Source organism: Amphiura filiformis, chromosome 5 (genome assembly GCF_039555335.1).
Source record: "Amphiura filiformis chromosome 5, Afil_fr2py, whole genome shotgun sequence".
Lineage (NCBI taxonomy): Eukaryota > Metazoa > Echinodermata > Ophiuroidea > Amphilepidida > Amphiuridae > Amphiura > Amphiura filiformis.
In genome coordinates, this window is record NC_092632.1 from 36,164,761 (window position 1) to 36,184,688 (window position 19,928).

The following is a 19,928-nucleotide window of genomic DNA, read 5'->3' on the forward strand; positions in this document are numbered from 1 at the left end:
TTTTGATAGATGTTTGTCGCCCCCTATAATAATTCTGAGTTGCATTTAAGGGGTGGGGTATGAACGTTTAGACAGTATACACAATGTATTTTGTGGGAAATCAGACACATCGAATTGCATTTTGAATACGAAGAATGTCCTTGTGATATCAAATAATTTTGATTTTTCGAAATTTGTGACACATTTTATTGCAAATGATTAAAAATTAATATTTTTGATATTTAACAGTCCCAAAGTAAACTTTTTAAATCTAATGATATGTACTTGAAGTGTATGTAGCTGGGATGAAATGCCGATGATCAATTGAAAATTTTGACCTTTGGTATTGAAGATATGGGGAAAAAAATTTATATTTTCAAAATGAAAGGTCAAAATTTTGAATTGATCATCAGCTTTTCATCCCAGTTACATACACTTTAAGTATAGAAAGTTTACTTTGAGGACTGTTAACTTATCATATCAAAAATTATTACATAGAATGTTTGTGCAAGAGCAAATATGAATATCAGTGGTTTTCACCTCCACTTCCAAAAGAAAATCTTGAAGGGGTTGGTAGACAAGGGGTTAAGGGTCAATACACTTATTATAAATCAAGCCATCTGAAATATCCAGTTCAGGTTCAAAGTGAGTTGTGACATCATAACATTACTTAATCATGTTATTGCATGTATTATACACCTTTACCGGGTTAATTTGATTTATTTACCACAGGTTTTGGAGGCAGATTATCTATACCGGTAGATACCCTACAACACAAGCCCATACTATCTCAATAGAATCACCTGGTATGAACAATCCATAAAGATGCTGGTACATGACACGTTTAAACCTTCTTGATGCGCATAAATGATGACAGGCCCATGGCATAATCCACCTCAAGATTTTGATCGGCATAAAACTACATTTTCATATTCATTGTATAACGTATGAATATTATATTTCTGCATGCTAGTATCTGTAGTCTTGGGTTCCTCTTTGCATATAAATACCATCATATATATGAATTGTCATTGCCACATTCATTGCTTAACATGAAAAGTACCATATATTCTACTTAAAAAACTTAACTGACACCTACTGTGGTGCCTAGGCAAAAATGAAAATTTTGGATAGGGCCAGGCAGTGACCTAGCTACTAGCTAGGGGGAAATGGGGCAAATACCCCCCATATTCCATTCCGTCAGCTGAGACAGAACCGTCATTCATTTTAAGTGGTCTACTGAAGTGCCGGTCCAGAGGGCTGGTTGGCAAATCATGCATCTGCATGCATGCGATTTCCTGATGTGATGTCGTCGGTCGTGTGAACTTGAGTCCGACTCAAAGTGTCAGTAATATGAAAATTTTAGATAAAATCTTCAGATTATTTAGTATTAAAACATTTTCAATTTTCATATTCATAACCATGGCAACAAAATCCTATCTATAAAGGTATAAACATGCACAATAATTGGCCCTCAAAAAGGCTAAAACCTCAGAGCTCTAAGGGCTCCATCCCCTGGTCCCCTGCCGGGGCTTTGCCAGGGGTTCAAATTCGCAATCAATTGCAGGAATCTGTTTGAACGGGAAGATATTGAATTTGAAGCACTAAGAGAATGAAAGGTTTCAGCATTACATCTGATTAATCACTTCATGACATTTAGTCAAACAAAAGTGAGTTTTCTCAATTTTTTTTCCACTAAAATTTCCAGCTTCTTTTATCAAAAAAACACCAAAAAAACAAAGCCGACCCAAGATTTTACCAAGATGAGGTTGGGCAGGTAATTTTGTTTACCTTATTTATGTACTCCAGAATGGGAAGTTTTAACATGAGTTGGAAAGTCTAAAGGGAGCATTAATTAGGGAAGCGGCACAGATTAGATTAAATGCAATACATTAAGTTTTGTTTACCAACATGATCAAAATAAGGTGTATTTGTCAACAGCTCATGATTCTAGTAAAAACCACAGATTAGGTTAAATGCGATACATTAAGTTGTGTTTACCAACATGATCAAAATAAGGTTGTATTTGTCAATGGCTCATGATTCTAGCAAAAACCATTTGTCTTTTTAAAAAATCAAATTAAATATATAACACATAATTGACAATGAAATCTACAAAGAGAACAAACTATTTCATGCAAAAGCTATCAGATGGTCACAGAGAAACCAAAAATGAACAGTGGCAGTGCCAGGGGGTGGGAAAATGGCAAATGCCCTACCAGTCATAACTCTTGTCCCCAGTTGCCCCCAATAAAAACCCAAAATTAAGAAAATTCCCACTTTTTGGGGCAATTTTGAGCAAAATTGGTTGATTTGCCCCCGAAATTCACTTTTCCCCCATCCTCCCGTAAAAAATTCTTCCTGGCACCGTCACTGAAAATGAACAAGACACAGACTATCCCGGACTATAAGCCTCCTGAACAGCTACAGATAGATAATGATTGTAAAACAGATGACCCATCAGAACAGTTTTTAATGCATCCCTTTTACACTATCAGGCTCCAATAAGGATAAAGACAACAGGAAAAGCGTTTCTGACACTCCTCTATTGCATCCGTTAGCTATATCTTGTAGGTATGCACAATTAAGATGTACCAGAGTGTATGGGTGTATTGCAAGCTAAGTGTGGATATGTCATCCCTAATCATGTGTATCTTATCGGAACAGGCAAACCGCTAAGCAGGTATAATTCATATGTTCACACTGGTAAGGATATCTTGAATTTATCTTTAGATTTTACTCACTTGATAGTCTACTTCACAGCCCTTTCTTGAAATTCTTATTTCAATATCAACTAATTTATATTACAAGTTCAGAACGAGAACCGCTCCCATCCAAAAACTGCGATGGCCTTTTTCTTTGGGCTGAGCGGTTACTGGGATCAGTGGCGGCACCAGCAATTCTTCTTTTTTCGGGGGGTTTGGGGGTTTTGGCTCAAAAGTGAAAAGTGGGGGCAAGAAAAATGCCCCCCTTGCACCCCCCTGCAGCGCTGCCACTGACTGGGATGAGTTTTGTTTTATGGAAGAGCATAGCTGGGGTGAATTGTTTGTCAAAAAGGGATGCAAAGCAGTCTAAACTTGATGTATGATAATGACACAGCCCTTGCACCCCAAATTACAAGACCCCAGGAAAAGAATACTCTTGATGATATTGATAAAACAAAATTTGGATTTTGTGTCATATAAAATGTTGTGACGATGGAATTACCAAAGCTTATGAGCATCTGCAACATTAAAACAAAGTGATATTGATAACATGCCTTTCTTTTTTCTTCTGTCATTTTGTTTCAACTCCTTTTCCAAATCAAAAGCTTCTTTGGTACGATGTTACTAAATCTTAAGATTTTTAAAATCATCTAACAATGTTGGTCACTGTGCTGACACTAAGCACATTGCCAGATCCCCCCAGCCATTATTGTGTTTTAATTATTTGAACTGGTTGTTAACCTATATAAATGTTAGCCACATGGATTAATGAAATGACCAACTAAATGACACACTTTTGGAAATGGAATTGGAAACAGGCATTTAAGCTAATGAAATGAATAAAGTTGTCAGCCATTTTAAGTTCAATGACAGCCCATGCACAAGAAAGATGAGGTGATTGAAAATAGCAAAGAAGTGGACATTTTGTGGAAAGTTGTATAAACTATGGCAATTTGGTTAAATTTTGCCAAATATTTGACTTTTGATATAGCAATATGTCCATTTTTCTTGGGAAAATTGGTAATCTATGGGTCTACTTTCAAATTCTCAGCAGCACATCTGCACCCAAATCAAACTTGACTACCCCCTCCGGTGTTTTGATTTTATGCAAACTAACCATTCAAAAGTTTTTTGCATCATGTACACTTTTCTGAAAAAACACAGCAAAATACTGTTTCAGACATCAGAATGACAAATATGGGTTTTGTATTTCTCAAATGAAATATAGATTGAAGAACTGATTTTACTGTAAGAGTATTTTTAAGTGGATCAGCGGAAAAGTTGTAAGATGTTGAGTAAATGGGAAAAAAACAATAAGCCCTTACATTCATACATGGTTGATAAATTGGTGCTTCAAGAATAATTTATAAAATAAATTATATTTCACTGACAAGTGTAACTTGCACCATGGACTTGCATACAAATTCTCTACTTTATTGGGACAATGCAATTAAGTATAATGCTGCCATTTGAGGTTTTGCTCACAATATGACATGCCATCATTCATTTATGTCACTGAATTCTTCCAAAAACTCTTACAATAAGTTGGGAATTAAGAAATATTCCATGATATTTTTTTTCAGAAATTCATATTACCAAGTATATAAGGTGAAGAAGATTGAATATCCAATCAAAAATATTGACAAGTTTTGGTTGTATTTTTCTTTAACTACAATAAAACGTGTGAACATCAATCACTGGCACTACCAAAAGCACTAGAAAATTTGCAAAATAATGAAGAAATAAGGCAACAAAATGGCAGCAATAAAACTTGGAACTATTTCTGCATTCACGCAGATATGACATCAATATAATACTACTCTAATTTTGTGCTTCTCACTTGATTTAAGAGATTTTCAAAAGAACGCATTGGGCTATTCTATTTAAAATCCATACCCCCCTATGGAATACATGACCTTAATCTTACACACAAGGTAGATTTCAAATGGAACCACCCATTCAGTTCAGGTAACCCTATTTGAAATTCACACTCTTCCATGGAGGGGGGTGTATTTCAATCGGAATAGCCCAATTTTAGTCGGTATATGCACTAGTTCTCTGTTCAATTACCGCTGAGATATATTGGTGACATTTCTATTCGTAAAACTGGATACTTCTATGTAAGTCATACAGTTGTACTTGAGTAAGCATGTGGAACATTGAATTAGACTACATGGTGCTACTATCAGTGGTATCTTGATTAACATCATCAAGTTGAATCTTTAGAAAAAGATGATTTTTTTTTATTCAACTGCAAATAAAGGTAAAACTCCATACAGTAATATACTGTACAAAATATTGGCCAAGGTGCTCCATGAATTCATTCATAATTAGTGTAAATAGGCAAGTTTGATCATAATTAAACTCATTTTATTATAACATATTGAAAAAAGTCCTGATGAAAATTTTAATGGCTATACCTTCATGTCTTGTCCTAATCAAGATGAGTCTAGTTCCAAACTGTGTTAATCACACAAGAGTTTTTAAAAGTACCAATGCCAGAATGTCCGATTTTGCTTTTATTATCAATATTATATTTTTAAAATTTTGTTTTCATTTGATATTTTCATTGTTTCATATTTCCCATTTGCAGCTATAGCACAGAAAGAAGGAAAGAAGATTTTGTACCAATTTGTACTACACTGTTTTTTCTTTGAACAAAGTTAAAGTTAGATAAATACATTTTCTGAAGGAAGGACCTTTCAGATCAAACATTTAATTTATAATTTTATGTGATTATTAGGCTATGGTAGTACAAAAGTTTTAGGATTAAAAAAAACCTAAAAAATTACTCTGATAGCTTTACTCCCTTTAAGCATTTACAATAATTATTATAGTTTGTGAACACATGTAGACATGTTCAGAATGTCACATTTTCCTCTTTAGTGTGTAATGTAACATTTCTTCTAAACTAAACTTGCCAATTTAGGCCAATTTAAGCAGAAATGCCTAAATTAAATTCGAAGATGTGTCAATAAATCTTTATTTATTGTCACCCATGCTTGTAATGATTGTGCCCTTTTGAATGTACAAAGAGTACATTAATTTATGATTGATCTGTTCTCGCTTTACCTATAATTGACAATTTGGTGCAATTAAATAACCCCTATAGGCGGGTAAGGTATTTATTCAGTAAATGAATTCTGTGGATGTTTTATAAAAGAATTTCCTAAACTTGTTGGCTTAATTAAATAAGCAAAAGTTTAGATTGGTGTACAGATGGAATCTATAAATACTATAGGAAAGTGATACATAACATTCGGGGTGGGGGGGTGGCACTCCCACTTTGGAGGTGACACATATGTAGGGCTGTTAAGACCCCTTTCTTCAGCGTCGCTGTCACCCAAAGACCCCATATTTTTTACGAACACATGCTCCGTCACCCAAAGACCCCCTATTTTTCCATTTGATTTGTCACCCAAAGACCCTTACAAGTTCAATTTGAACTGCAACTTTCATTTATCACTGATTTTGTTACTTATTTTGAAAAAACAAAGAAATTTAAAGCCATTTAGAACTAGAAATTTGATGTTTGAAGTTTCTGTGGCGCTGTTTCACCTTTCACTGAAAGGTTCCATTTAAAAAGAGGTCATGTTCTCACCTAATGACCCCATATTTTTTACATTTTGCTCTCACCGAATACCAAAAATCATGCTCTCACCCAATGACCCCATATTTTTTACATTTTGTTCTCACCGAATGCCCCTTACTGCAAAAGTGCCAGCCTTACACCTATATCCATTTCATATTGAAGTGCCCCCCCCCCCCGGATAACATTACACTTCTCTTTTTTATCTCATACTTGACCCCCCCCCCCCGTGCTTAAAAAAATCATACATGTAAATCATAAAAAATGTGCACGAAGGGGGTGGGGGGTGGGGGTGTCTGAGGGGGGAATGTGCTAGCCTGAATCCTTCTGGCCTCTAATGGCGGCGCCTTTTTTTACCCACAATCCTTCACGTTGCCTTATTCGAGGCCTGAATTCTTTTGGTGTAAAAAAGAAGAGCACTTTGACAATGGAATTACGATGTCATTAATAATTAATTAGGCTGTTCTGATCATGCGCAGTAGGTCAACACAGGCTTTAGTCTCCTCCTCCGCCAGTATTAATTGAGTTAGTAGGATAAAACCGGCAGCAGAGGAGACTATCATGACGAATTTGCTGTCTACCGTAGATAGCCGATAATTACAAGTAATTTTCATAGGCCTATGTATAAAAAAGAATCCAAAATGCCCGTATCGTGGGGATATATTGTTTATGATTATATCCCGGGGATTATATAAATAATAACTATGCTCTTGAAATAAATAAATACGGCATGATTTTCTAAATGTTAGGCAATCATCATGAGAAATTAAAATATGCCCCTGGGCAGTAGCTCTCATTTTCTTCGGAAATGGGGGGTCCCACATTTTCCAAAGTCGGCGTCAATAAAATTGCGACCCCTCCCTATTTCGGCAACAAAGATTTTATGACCCCCCATACACCCCACCCCCCAAACAAGCTAAAATTGTATTAAAATCAGTCTTTTGAATAAAATAAACATACTATCTGTGGTCAACTTGTGACTCGACTCCCTACATTTTAGGCATCAAAATTTTATGACCCCCTATTTTTCTCCCAACAAAATTATGACCCCCCCATATATTTGGGACCCCCACGTCCGAAGAAATTGATAGCCCCTGAATGACTGCACTAACCATTTTGATATGTCCAGTGGCGGACCAGGATTTTTTTGGGGGAGGGGCATAAAATGAGGGGGGGGGGGCGGAGGAAATCAAAGATAAAAAACATTTGCCTAAAATTTTCTCAGTATAGTCAGTAGCCAAATGTTTGAAATTCAGTCTCCAAATGTTTGTTCAAGAAAACAAACTAAGACAATTCAGTTGCGTAAAATTTGGCCAAAATGTTTGGTAGGCCTATATCCAAATTTCTTTATAAAAAATGGTTTTGATGGGTCAAATTCTCTGCAGCACCCCCACAACCCAAACATGAGGATCCCCCCCCCCCCTCGAATGGGCCTAAAAAACTGTGGATGAGTCTTATTTAAAAATTGACAATTTTATTGGAATTCAGCAGGCATTCACAGATTTGGCCATTTTCCCCTCATCAGAACAAAACATTTTTCCCCTAGCAATTTTACATTTTTGCAGGTTTTTTCATGTTCTATAAAAACCCTCAACCATTATTGATCAGTCCTACATACATCGCCAGGGGCACTCAGAGAGCGCCTAACTTTGGGAACTAAGAGAATGGTCAAGTAATATTGTTTTTAGTCATGGAACAAACGACAGTAAAGGTGTAGCTATTTTAGTAAATCCAACAATTACATGTACGTTTGACCAAGTGATAAGTGACTCGGAAGGAAGATTCATTTTAGCAAAAGTTAGTATCGAAAAAAAAACCTTTTACCTTTTAAATGTGTACGCTCCCAATAATGACAAAGATCAAGTTATCTTTTATGATCAGTTAAGCAATATTATAGAAAAACATGTAATTAAAGAATACTTGATTATAGGAGGCGATATGAATTTAGCTATGGATATCACTTTGGATAGAAAATCTAAAAATAATACTATTAAGGATGAGCATAAGAATGGCAGAATTTCCCTCAAACGTCTTCTTTTTAAAAACAATTTAATAGACATTTTTCGTACAAGAAACCCTACCAAAATAGCTTACACATGGTCAACACGTAATCGCAATTCTGCATCAAGGATTGATTATTGGTTTATACCTCAGTCGCTTAAAATGAATATAGTAGATTGTAATATTGTACCAAGTATTATGTCCGATCACCAAACAATTATTATGAAGATTTCTTTGAGTGATACCGAGCCTCGTGGGCGGGTTTTTGGAAGTTCAATAATAGTCTTCTAGAAGATGTTGATTATCATAATTTAATTAAAAGTGTCATTTCAGATGTTAAACGTGAATATGCTAACTTAAATGATCAACAATTTTGGGAATTTATGAAGTTCAAATTACGTATGGAAACCATATCATATTCAACCACAAAAAATCGAGAAAGAAATGCATGTGAAAGATCTTTGAATAAAAGATTAATTGATCTTGAAGAAAAGATAAATAATGAACTTCAAGAAGAAATTGTACACGAGTATGCCGAAGTGAAGAAAAACTTAGAGGAAATATATAAATACAAAGTTAATGGTAGTATTGTGAGATCAAGAGACAGGTATTATGATGAAGGAGAAAAAAAGCTCTAAATATTTTTTAACTTGGAAAAAGAAATGTTTCAAAAAGGGAATTGATGAATTACTTGTAAATAATGTCCTTAAAACAACATCAAAAGATATTCTTGGTGAAATCAAAGTCTTTTATGAAGATCTTTTCTCAAGTAAACAAGATGGTGAAGGTTATGAAGATATTGAGGAATATTTAAATCAAATTGAGATTCCCAAGCTTTCTCCACAACAGCAAGAGCTCTGTGAAAAGCGTTTGACTTTGGACGAATGTTACAAAACCTTAAAAGATATGTCTAAAATAAATCTCCTGGGAGTGATGGTTTCTCTAGTGAGTTTTACCTATGTTTCTGGGATTTGCTTGGAAATATTTTAGTTGACTCTTTAAATTTTGGTTACTTAAATGGTCAACTTTCAACAACGCAATCACAAGCAATAATTTCTCTTCTACCTAAGCCTGGAAAAGATCCAAAGCTTATCAAAAATTGGCGTCCAATATCATTATTAAATATCGATTACAAAATAGGTACAAAGGCAATTGCTAAACGAATGGAAGGTGTACTACCAAGTATTATAGGTAATCATCAAACAGCCTTTGTCAAAGGTAGATATATTGGAGAAAATATTCGTTTAGTTGAAGATATTCTGCAGTACACAAATGATAACCACATTCCTGGTATGTTACTTTTTGCCGATTTGGAGAAAGCTTTTGATTCTGTTGAATGGAGTTTTCTTATGGCAACCTTGAAAAATTTAATTTTGGTCCAAACCTGCTTTCATGGGTAAAATGTTTTTATTCAAATATTAAAAGTTGTGTAATAAATAAGGGTTTTCTACTGGTTGGTTTGATCTGACACGAGGTGTTCGTCAAGGATGCCCGTTATCAACAGCATTATTCGTGTGTGTGATAGAAATGTTGGCTTTAATAACTTTGAAATGTAAGGATATTAATGGCATAGAACTCCCAAGTGGGGTGGAGCTTAAGTGCTCCTTTTTGCAGATGATGCAACCTTTTTCTATCCGATTCAAAATCTGTGGAGAATCTTGTAAGAGAAATAGATAAGTTTGGAAGGTTGTCTGGTTTGAAGATAAATTTGGAGAAAACAGAATTGATGAAGATAGGAAGTCTTAGACACTGTAATGATTATGTTTATGGTATTAAACCAACTAAGGAACCTGTAAAAATATTGGGCTTATTTGTTGGTTATGATAGTAAAAATGTAATGAGTATAATATTCAACCAAGACTCACAAAATTAAAGGACAAATTAGATATTTGGAGACAAAGAGATCTAACACTTAGAGGAAAGGTCTTATTAGTAAAAAGTATTGGTATTTCACAAATGACTTATTTAATGTCCACAGATTATGTGAGTGGAAATGTGTTATCTGATGTTCAAAAGATACTGTATAACTTCTTATGGAGTGGAAAACCAGAAAAATCAAACGTTCTGTTTTAATTGCACCAAAAGAAAGCGGAGGAATAGAGATGGTAAATATATTCAATACAGACAAAGCATTAAAGATAATGTGGCTAAAAAGATTTTTGAGTGAAGGTTATGCACCGTGGAAAGATGTCCCAAATTATTTCTTTAATAGAATGGGAGGTCTGGAGTTCCTGTTACAATGTAATGTTGATGATTCTGTTTTTCCTGCAAATTTCCCCCAGTTTTACAAAGAAGTCATTTTAAGCTGGCAAAGTTTTAAACAATGTAATAACAAAGAAACAATCAATTTGGAAGATGTATTGCATATGCCACTAAGTTATAACAAGTTGTTTTCAAAAGATGTAAACAAGTCTCTTAATAGAGCTCGAACAAGACTAATAAAGATTAAAGATATATTAGATGATAAAGGTTCATTTTATTCATACGAAAAGCTTTGTGAAAAATATGGACGATGTATTGATTTTGTAACATATTACGGTGTTATAAATAGTTTACCAAGGGAATGGAAATTAGAAATAAAGAAACTTTCTGAAACAGATATGGGAAAACTTAAAAGTATTGAAAAAATATTTCGTTAGAAGTAAAGAAGTTAACAACTCGTGATGTATCTAAACAATTTAACATGTCACAATCAACAAAACCAGTAAATCAGAATTATTATGATCGTTTGTTTGATCATTTGGGTAATCTAAATTGGGAATACATTTGGACATTACCTTTTCAAATTACCATTGAAGAAAGAATGAGATTTTTTCAATATAAAATCCTTCATCGAATAATTCCAAGCAATAGTTATTTAAAGCTTATTAATCTGAAAGAGAACGAAAATTGTCATTTATGTCAAAATAAAGAAACAATTGATCACATGTTCTGGGAATCCCATCAAATAAACTCTTTTTGGATGGAGATAGAGACATGGTTAAATGGAAAGATACAGACTCGAATACATCTATGTTATAAAGATATAATTTTGGGACTGGAAGGACATTCAAGGTTCAAAGTGCTTAACTATATTATTCTGAGTGCTAAGTATTATTTATTTAGGAACAGGTTTTCAAATGAGAAACCATATATCGCCACGTTCTCACATTTTTAAGTAAAAAATTGAAGAAGAAAAAGCTTGTTTTCAGAGAATAAATAGATTGAATATCTTTCGTATGAAATGGGAAGGTTTTGTGTAAGAAAATAATGTAACAACAAAGTAATTATATATAAATATAACATATTAATTATTATTGTCTTTCTCATGTGCCCAAGGACAAACAAAGTATTTAAACGAATTTAAAAATATGCATAATATTGTATTGTACTAGTGATATAAGAGATGCTTTTGTATTTTGTGTGTGTTGTTTTTATTCTTTCTATCTTTTTGTTTATTTTTTCTCAAGTTATTTGTCTTTTGTCCTGTTTAATCTAAAAGCAAAATGAATAAAAAAAACAAAAAACAAAAAAAAAAAAAAAAAAAAAAAAAAAAAAAACTAAGAACTGATTTTCGGGCAAAATAGGGGCTTGAAGAACTGAAATTAGGGCCAAATTATAGGCTGTTGAGCTAAAAAATTCTAAATTATTTTCCAAATTTGAGCTTAAAGAGCTACAATTGTCAGAGTTTGAGGCTCAAAGAACTGGAGCAGATCCAAATGTGGGGCTTAAGGAACTGGCAGAGAGCCTGAAAAAGGGACCCTTGACTGCCAAGCGCAGCACATACCCGTACCACCTTAACATGTGAGTGCCCCCGGTTACACCAGTATCACCATGAAAACAAACACATAGATACATGTAAATTTGTATTATTATGGTATTCATTGTCATTTTATTTTTCCAAGACATGACTAACATAGTACACAGAGTAGTCCAACATGCAGTCAGTGTAGGATTCAAACAAAAATACATTATTAAACAAGTCTTACATTTTTATAATAAAAACATTATTTAAAATTAGAACATTTTACTGGCAGTGTCAAAACTGTATTATTTTGAACATACTTAACATTAAACATAATTTTTAAGGAATATCAACATTGAATAAAAGGCCATGCCATTTAATAGTTTGTCTCAAAGAATAGTTTGTCCTTACAAGAATCATAATAAAGCAGCCAGCTTATAAATTACATTGTGGTACTGTACAATGTAGGTAGTCAAACAGGAAATAGCAACATTCAAAGCATTGTACAAATTATGTACATGTACACTTCACATTCTTAAAATTGAGTGGAGGTAGAATAGCCTATTCATAAAATTTTTTTAAGAAATATAAATTCCAAACAAAATATATGATCTTTCAGCCCCAATATTTCACAGGGTCAATGAGAAAAATATGGACTTCCCGGGGGGGCACTCAACTTGAATTTTGGTAGGGGTGTGCGGCGCGGAGCGCCGAACTTTGGGAACTAAGAACTGATTTTCGGGCAAAATAGGGGCTTGAAGAACTGAAATTTGGGCCAAATTATAGGCTGTTGAGCTAAAAATTTCTAAATTTTTTCCAAATTTGAGCTTAAAGAGCTACAATTGTCAGAGTTTGAGGCTCAAAGAACTGGAGCAGATTCAAATGTGGGGCTTAAGGAACTGCCGGAGAGCGTGAAAAAGGGACCCTTGACCGCCGACATACCGTACCACCTTAACATGTGAGTGCCCCCGGGATGGACTTACATGTACACTGATACCAAAATCTCCATTTTGATGGAGAATAGTGGAGATGAGGCTGTTGAGTTTACCATTCTCCTTTATTTCCCAGGACTAGAGGAGAATTTTAAAACAATTTAAACCATTTTAAGATGAAAAGCATTGGTTTGAACCCGGGTTTGAACACCCTATAGGGCCTACTTTAAATTGGATCAATTGAGCCTAGATATTTATTGGTCGAGCTACGAGTTTTCAAATATTGGACGAGATGTAGTCGAGTAAAATATTTAAAAACTCATAGCGAGACCAATAAATATTGTTGGGCGTAAAGCATCCAATTTTATCATTATTATGTTTTAGATCCCAATATTTGCACACACCTGGATTCATCAAAACATAATAATGACTGGCATTGATCCCCTATATTATTGAAAAGTGCATTCTTAATTTCCAAATTTTGATTTCATTTTCATTATCTACAATTAGGCCCCAAAATTGTTAGCTTGTCCATAGATCACTTTCAGAAGTTGGGTCAGTGTTTTTTAAAGTACATGTACTGTAATCGTCCGAGTATTAGTATCATGTTTGAGTAAACCCCCCAATTGGGATTTTATTTTGGATTTGAGTGTCCCTGGACCAAGAGCTGAATGCTGGGATCATTCATGGTTGACTTTGTAAAAAACAATAATAATAATATAACATGATTTCAAAATGCATTGGATTTGCACCATAATAGACCATGACATCATTGACATGAATACAAATTATAGCTTTACATATTTAAGACACAAAACATTATTTTTTAAAGTCAACCATGAATGATTTTAGCATTTGGCTCTAGGTCCAGGGACACTCCAATCCAGTAAAAATTAAGATAAAATTTTCAACCCAAAAAAAAGTTCTACAGTCGGTCGGATGAGACGGTCGATCGGACGAGGACAAGCAAACAACTTTTTTTGCCTTATGAACACATTTTAATGAAATTGCCCAACACTGCTGATTTACCAATAACATTGTCCACAGGTACATACACATAGTTCATACATGACCAACAAAACTTCCATCTCTGCCAGAGCTGTAACAAAGTTATAGTCTGAATAGGCACATAAACATCTCAAAAAAAGTAACTAACTCCCCTTAAATAATGACCATTATTCAAAAACGGGTGATTCTATTACAAATCTGTAAAATGCGTTGGAAGCAGAATTTATTTCTGCACATTTTGACACCTCATTTGCAATTTGTAGCAATTGACTAAATATTGACGTCACAGCGTACATTTTAATAAATGTACCCCAAGATTTGAAAGTTGTAAATTGTATTGATTTTGTATTCAGTGTAATGGAAGGAAATCTGTGTAATGATATCTGAGTGTTTTTGTATTGTAAAAATTTGTATGTAAGTGCAACTTTCAAATCTGGACCTCACTACATTAAACTGACCGATGTTTTATTGTTTTCTGGGCTATCGTATCAAATGAGGTATCAAAATACGCAGGAATAAATTCTGCTTGCAACGCATTTTACAGATTTGTAATACAATAGCCCCTTTTTGAATAATGGCCATTATTTAAGGGGGGTTAGTTACTTTTTTTGAGATGTTTATATCAAGGTCTGGGTGTGGAGCATTTGTAAACTTGATCAGGGTAAGGGTGTGGGCGTGTGGCCCAGGGTGCGATTGTGGTCAGTATTTCAAAATGTATATGAGTTCCACTGTGGTAAAGTCCGTGGTGGGGGTTCTTCTTTGTTGAAGGTGTATGTGGATTTGCAATGGCCGACGGGTACCTTTTCAGCAAGTTTGGTACATATCTCATTCCCTTCTCTTGCTTTAGCTTGTTGCTGCAGGTGGTTCCTTTCAGTTCCAGCAGTACAAGTTCAAATTTCATCTGTAAAAAAAAATCAATTAAAAATATTTTTAATTTAATACATTTTTCTTGCCAAGATTAAATTGAACATTAATTTACCAAGCCCACAAAGTGGCATGGAAAGAAAACATATCTTGGGGCCCGATTTAGTAGCTTGGGCCCCAGACTTAGTAGTTCAGGCCCCAACTTATTAACTTGGGCCGAGATAGTAACTTGGGCCCCGCCCTAATTAGTAGCTGGGACCCCAACTTAGTAATTAGGGGCCCGAGTTACTAAGTTGGGGCCTTGAGTTACTACGTCGGGGGCACAAATTACTAAGTTGGGGCCCTAAGGAGTGTTCAGAAATACTTTGGTGGGTGGGCTGGTAAAAAGGGGGGGGGCCAAAAAGTTTTGGACCTTAAAAGAGGGGGACCAAAAGTTTTAGATGGTAGGAAAGGGGGGGCCAAAAAAGTTTTCCTCTTCAAAACCCAAAATTTTCCTCTTCAAAACCCAAAATTTTTGCACGCTTCGCGCGCATTGAGATCCTCTATATCACTTTTAACATGGCCAAGTTGGGGGTTGTCAGTGCTTTTGTTTGAAAACATGATGTGTACACAAATCTATTAATTAATATAGGCCTAACATTAAAGATGATCAGCAATATGCAACATCTGGGTTGGTCTAAGAAATACTGGCACTTTTTATCATAGAATTTTATATCTCTTCAAAGTAGGCTACAAATATGATTTAATGTACCAATCTGATCAAAATACAATGAAATCAAGAAAATATTGCAAATAAATTGGATTTCTTTGCACGTAAACTGCACACTTTGCAAAATTATTTTGTACACATAGGCCCATGGGTAGATTTAAGGGGGTACTACACCCCTGGCCAATTTTGTGCCTATTTTTGCATTTTTCTCAAAAATTATAGCGCATTGGTGACAGGTAAGATATGTACATTATAGGGGCAAGGACTAGAACTACTGCACTGAAAGTTCAGCAACTCAAGGCAAGTAGTTATTGATTTATTGATCAAATATTGGTTTTCCCTCATTTTAAACTGTAACTCCACAACTGTTGTCTGTGCTAAAATAAAATTTCCAGTGCAGTAGTTATTGTCCTTGCCCCTATAATATACATATCTTACTTGTCACCAATGCGCTATAATTTTTGAGCAAAATGCAAAAATAGGCACAAAATTTGGCAGGGGTGTAGTACCCCCTTAACATAGGGCAGAGTGGGCACAGGCCCAGGTACCACGGTCTTTGGGGCCAAAACTAATATCTGTGTACATTTATGTGACCAAATTAATCTCATATTTGACCATTTTAGCTTTTTGCATAAACTGCTCCAATTTTAAAATATTTGACCATTCAAGCTTCAATATGGCCAATATATATTTTTTATGTGGTTCACGCCAAGCATTTGTACTGTCATATTTAAAAAAAATAGCCACAGATCCAAATTATGCTGATGTGCCTATGAACCTCCAAATAAATCCTTTATTTCATTTATCGCTGTAAAATCAGATAAACACCCTGATTTTGGGACAAATCTAAATTAAGTATAAAATGAAAATTTCCTTGTGCTTGTATTTCATGCACAATTGTCCCACCAGGAATGTTTCAAACATTTGCCTCCCTCAATGATATGTGACCTAGATAACACACCACTGGAAACAACACTATTAGGTATGTTTGCTATACAATGGGGGGGGGCCAAAAAGTTTTGTCTGTCAAAAGAGGGGGTCCAAAAGTTTAGCGGGCCATCGAGGGGGGTCAAAAAGTTTTGAGTTTAAAAATTCGAGGTAGACCAGCCCCCTACCAAAGTATTAATGAACACTCCCTAAGTTACTATTTCAGGGCCCTAAGTTTCTATCTCCAGGCTCCAAATTACTAAGTCAGGGCCCTGTGTTACTAAGCTGGGGCCTAAAGCTACTAAATCAGGGCCCTGAATCTCCTAAGATTATTTTTTTTTCTTTCCATGCCATTTCTGGGGCTCCATAACAACCTGGGATATTGCAACTAAAATGATTCCATGAAATTTGAATGCTCTCATTTGATTTTGATTTTGAATTATGCATACATATTAAGCCAGGGTTTTTCGGGTGGGCTCATGGTACCTTCGAATTACGTTATCCGGCAGGAAATACCCTGCCTGGGTTTCCAAATTTAAAAAAAAAAAAAAAAAAAAAATCGGTTTTGTAGTGCAGGACCTAGACCTAAATGCTAGGATTATTCATGGTTGACCCAAAAAATAAATTGCATGATCGTTTGTGTTTTTAATATGAAAATTGATAATTTGTATTTGTGTCATACTCTATAAATAATATCAAAATGCATTCAAATTCAATAAACATGCAATTTTTTTTTAGGTCAACCATGAATGATCCAAGTATTTAGGCCTAGGTCCAGGAAAACCGAAAAATTAAAAATAAAAAAAAAAAAAAAATTGGATTTTTTTTTGGTTGCAATTTCGTGTACCCGGTTACCCGCCCGAAAAATGCGCTGGGACTCGCCGCTACCCGGGCACAAAATTACCTGAAATGTTGAAATTCAGTAACCGATGTTCATTGTATGTGATCCAATTAAGCATAATGCACTTACTTGCAAACGTTTCAGCAAACACTGTTGCCTTTGTCAACACTTGACGAGGAATGACATTTGATTGAATTATAATAAGAATAATTTGGTATATAATTTTACAGAGAGTAAGTGCAATTCAGCTGCAAGTAGGGGCGACTTGGCCTAGATGATGACTACGTATTCTGGTCCTTCGATACCAGGGGTCAAAATTCACGGGGAAAAGGCGATTCTCCCCCAATTCTCCCAAAATAACCCCATGGAAAAAATTGGCAATGGCAAAATACACACATGAGGGGTTGAGGGCTATTTTGATTGGAATCTGTCCCGGAATCTGTCAAAAATAGCTATTCATAATCCTTCATATAAAAACAATAAAAATTTATTAAACTCATTGTACGTACCAGATTTTTGATGATTCACACTTGAGTTCTCCATACACCATGATTTGAAGTCACAATGAACATCTCCAGAATGCAGTTGCTGTATTACTGTCCAGTTCACTTCAAGTTGACATCACTGATTACAACCTAGTTGTGAAAATTCAAAAAATAAGACTTTAAAATTGAGCAACCTTTAATAAGAAAATTTCGTCCCTGTTTCAGGGTCAGAATTTTTCGCAAAGATTCTCGTAAACAGATTTGCGTGAATCAAAGTTGATTCTTGCAACGTTTGTAGTTTACACAGAAGAGGATTTGCGAGAATCAAATGATTCCCGCAAATTTATTCTGCAAGAATCAATATTGATTCGCGCACTGTTCAGTTTTTATTTGGCGGAAATTATTCGGGTTTTGTTACTGCGCGCATCAAAGTCCTTCTCACGATCGCGTAAATTCAAGCGTGCACTATAGGGCTTTCAACTCTCACGCACTGGCTGGGAGTCTCACGATTTGGTAATTTTCTCACGGTCTCACGCCAAGGTTGTATAATCTCACACCTAGTAAATCTCACGCAAAGAGCTGTAAAATGAGTAAAATCTCATGCATCGTAAAAATAATTTGATGTCCCTACCCTCCCCCCCAATCACACACACAAATCACAATTTTTAGATTCTCAAGTGGCGTGGCTTACATAGCCATGGGTCAAAATGAACGGTGTATTTGCAAAAAATAATTCCGCCCTGGTATGGAAGTGTCTCACGCCTAGGCTACAGTCTGTCCACATAGAAGTACAAACCAAATTTGTGGCATCGAAATACAAATCGCAAGCAGCAGTTGGCGCCTTAAAGAAGCATTGCACTGAAATAAATATTCTCATTCCTCCAGTTTCCGAGGTCTATTTACTTTGTACTTCGACAGACTGTACTGTAGCAATTCCAAAAAGTTGACAACCCTGGCGTGCACCGATCATTACGTAATTATGCACAACTAGCGTAAACATTGCGCCCAGCCGCGTACAAGCCATTCTATATCATTACACGGCGTTATTTTTTCCATATTTTATATAAACCGAACAAACTTTAATTAATATATTTATTTTATTGCACCGTGATAGGCCTTACTTAGCCTAGCCTACTAGCATGCCTATAGCCTCCGAATACTATCAATCATGCTATCGTTTTGCTTTGAAATTCAGTCAATCATGAGTCTTGACACTGTTCTTAATTACCCCGTAAAAGATATGGCCTGTACAAAATGAAGTAATCTAATCATGCACATCCTACGTATGTTTCAATGACACTTGAATACCATGCTTACCGTATTAAAATCCGAGGCAGTCGGTACTGTAGTTTGTACGGTGAATGCATGTCATCACTGTGGTGAGTGGCGACGATCTTTCCTCCTCAAAATCAAGGCAACTATTATGACTTGACGGGTGCAAATGGTCTCAGTGTGTTGCAGATATAAAAGTGTTTCCCATGAATACTTTCAAAGACATATACATCATCGCAAAGTTCATTAAAAAGTGAAAATTTTAGAAATATGTAATGGCGATAACAACGGTAACTCCAAATTGATGGCAAAGAAGGTTTAAAACGGGGATTCGATCCGCTTATGAAAAAATGAAGACGCGTCCGCGCCGAGTGGATTTTAGCTGCTTTTGTAGCTGGTTGTTACGCCACATCCAGGGGACTTAAAAATAACCTGCCGAGTACTGGTTAAGCGCCAGATCAGGGCTCTGAAGTGTTTATCAGATTTATGATTCCGCGTCTCCGCGCGCAATGACGTAATCAAAATCTACTAAATATTCAAATTTCACTGCTCCTGTTTTAGAACGTTGTTTGCTCCAGTCCTCAATACAGCCGTGCGTGAGTATTCGAGGACTGGAGGATCGAGTCTAGGAATGTGCCGCCGTCAGAAGTATGAAACTTTTGCAAAATGAAGACCTAATTGAAGCGATTTGGTGGACCATTTTGTCACTATTAGTGTGTAAAATTTTAGTTTGAAAAAGCCAAAAATTTGTGAAATGACGGGGCATTTAGCCTTTTGTGGACAAGTTTTCCCTATTGTTGTAGACCTATGAATTGAAACATAAATTGGCAAATGTTGAAAGCAGGGGGTTGTCTAAGGGGGGTGCTCTCCCCTCAGAAGTTGAAAAATTTGC

At 35.4% G+C, this 19,928-nt stretch overlaps 1 protein-coding gene and 1 long non-coding RNA gene across 2 annotated transcripts in view; both read right to left on the reverse strand.

Annotated features, from left to right (window-relative positions):
* LOC140153052 (organic solute transporter subunit alpha-like) overlaps positions 1-19,928 on the reverse strand; it is a 174,054-nt gene that overhangs the window by 24,160 nt on the left and 129,966 nt on the right.
* Positions 14,578-19,331, reverse strand: LOC140151860 (uncharacterized). Its single transcript, XR_011858981.1, has 3 exons — positions 19,082-19,331; positions 17,789-17,914; positions 14,578-14,839 (listed from the first exon to the last, which is right to left on the reverse strand). It is a non-coding gene; the product is annotated as an uncharacterized lncRNA (long non-coding RNA).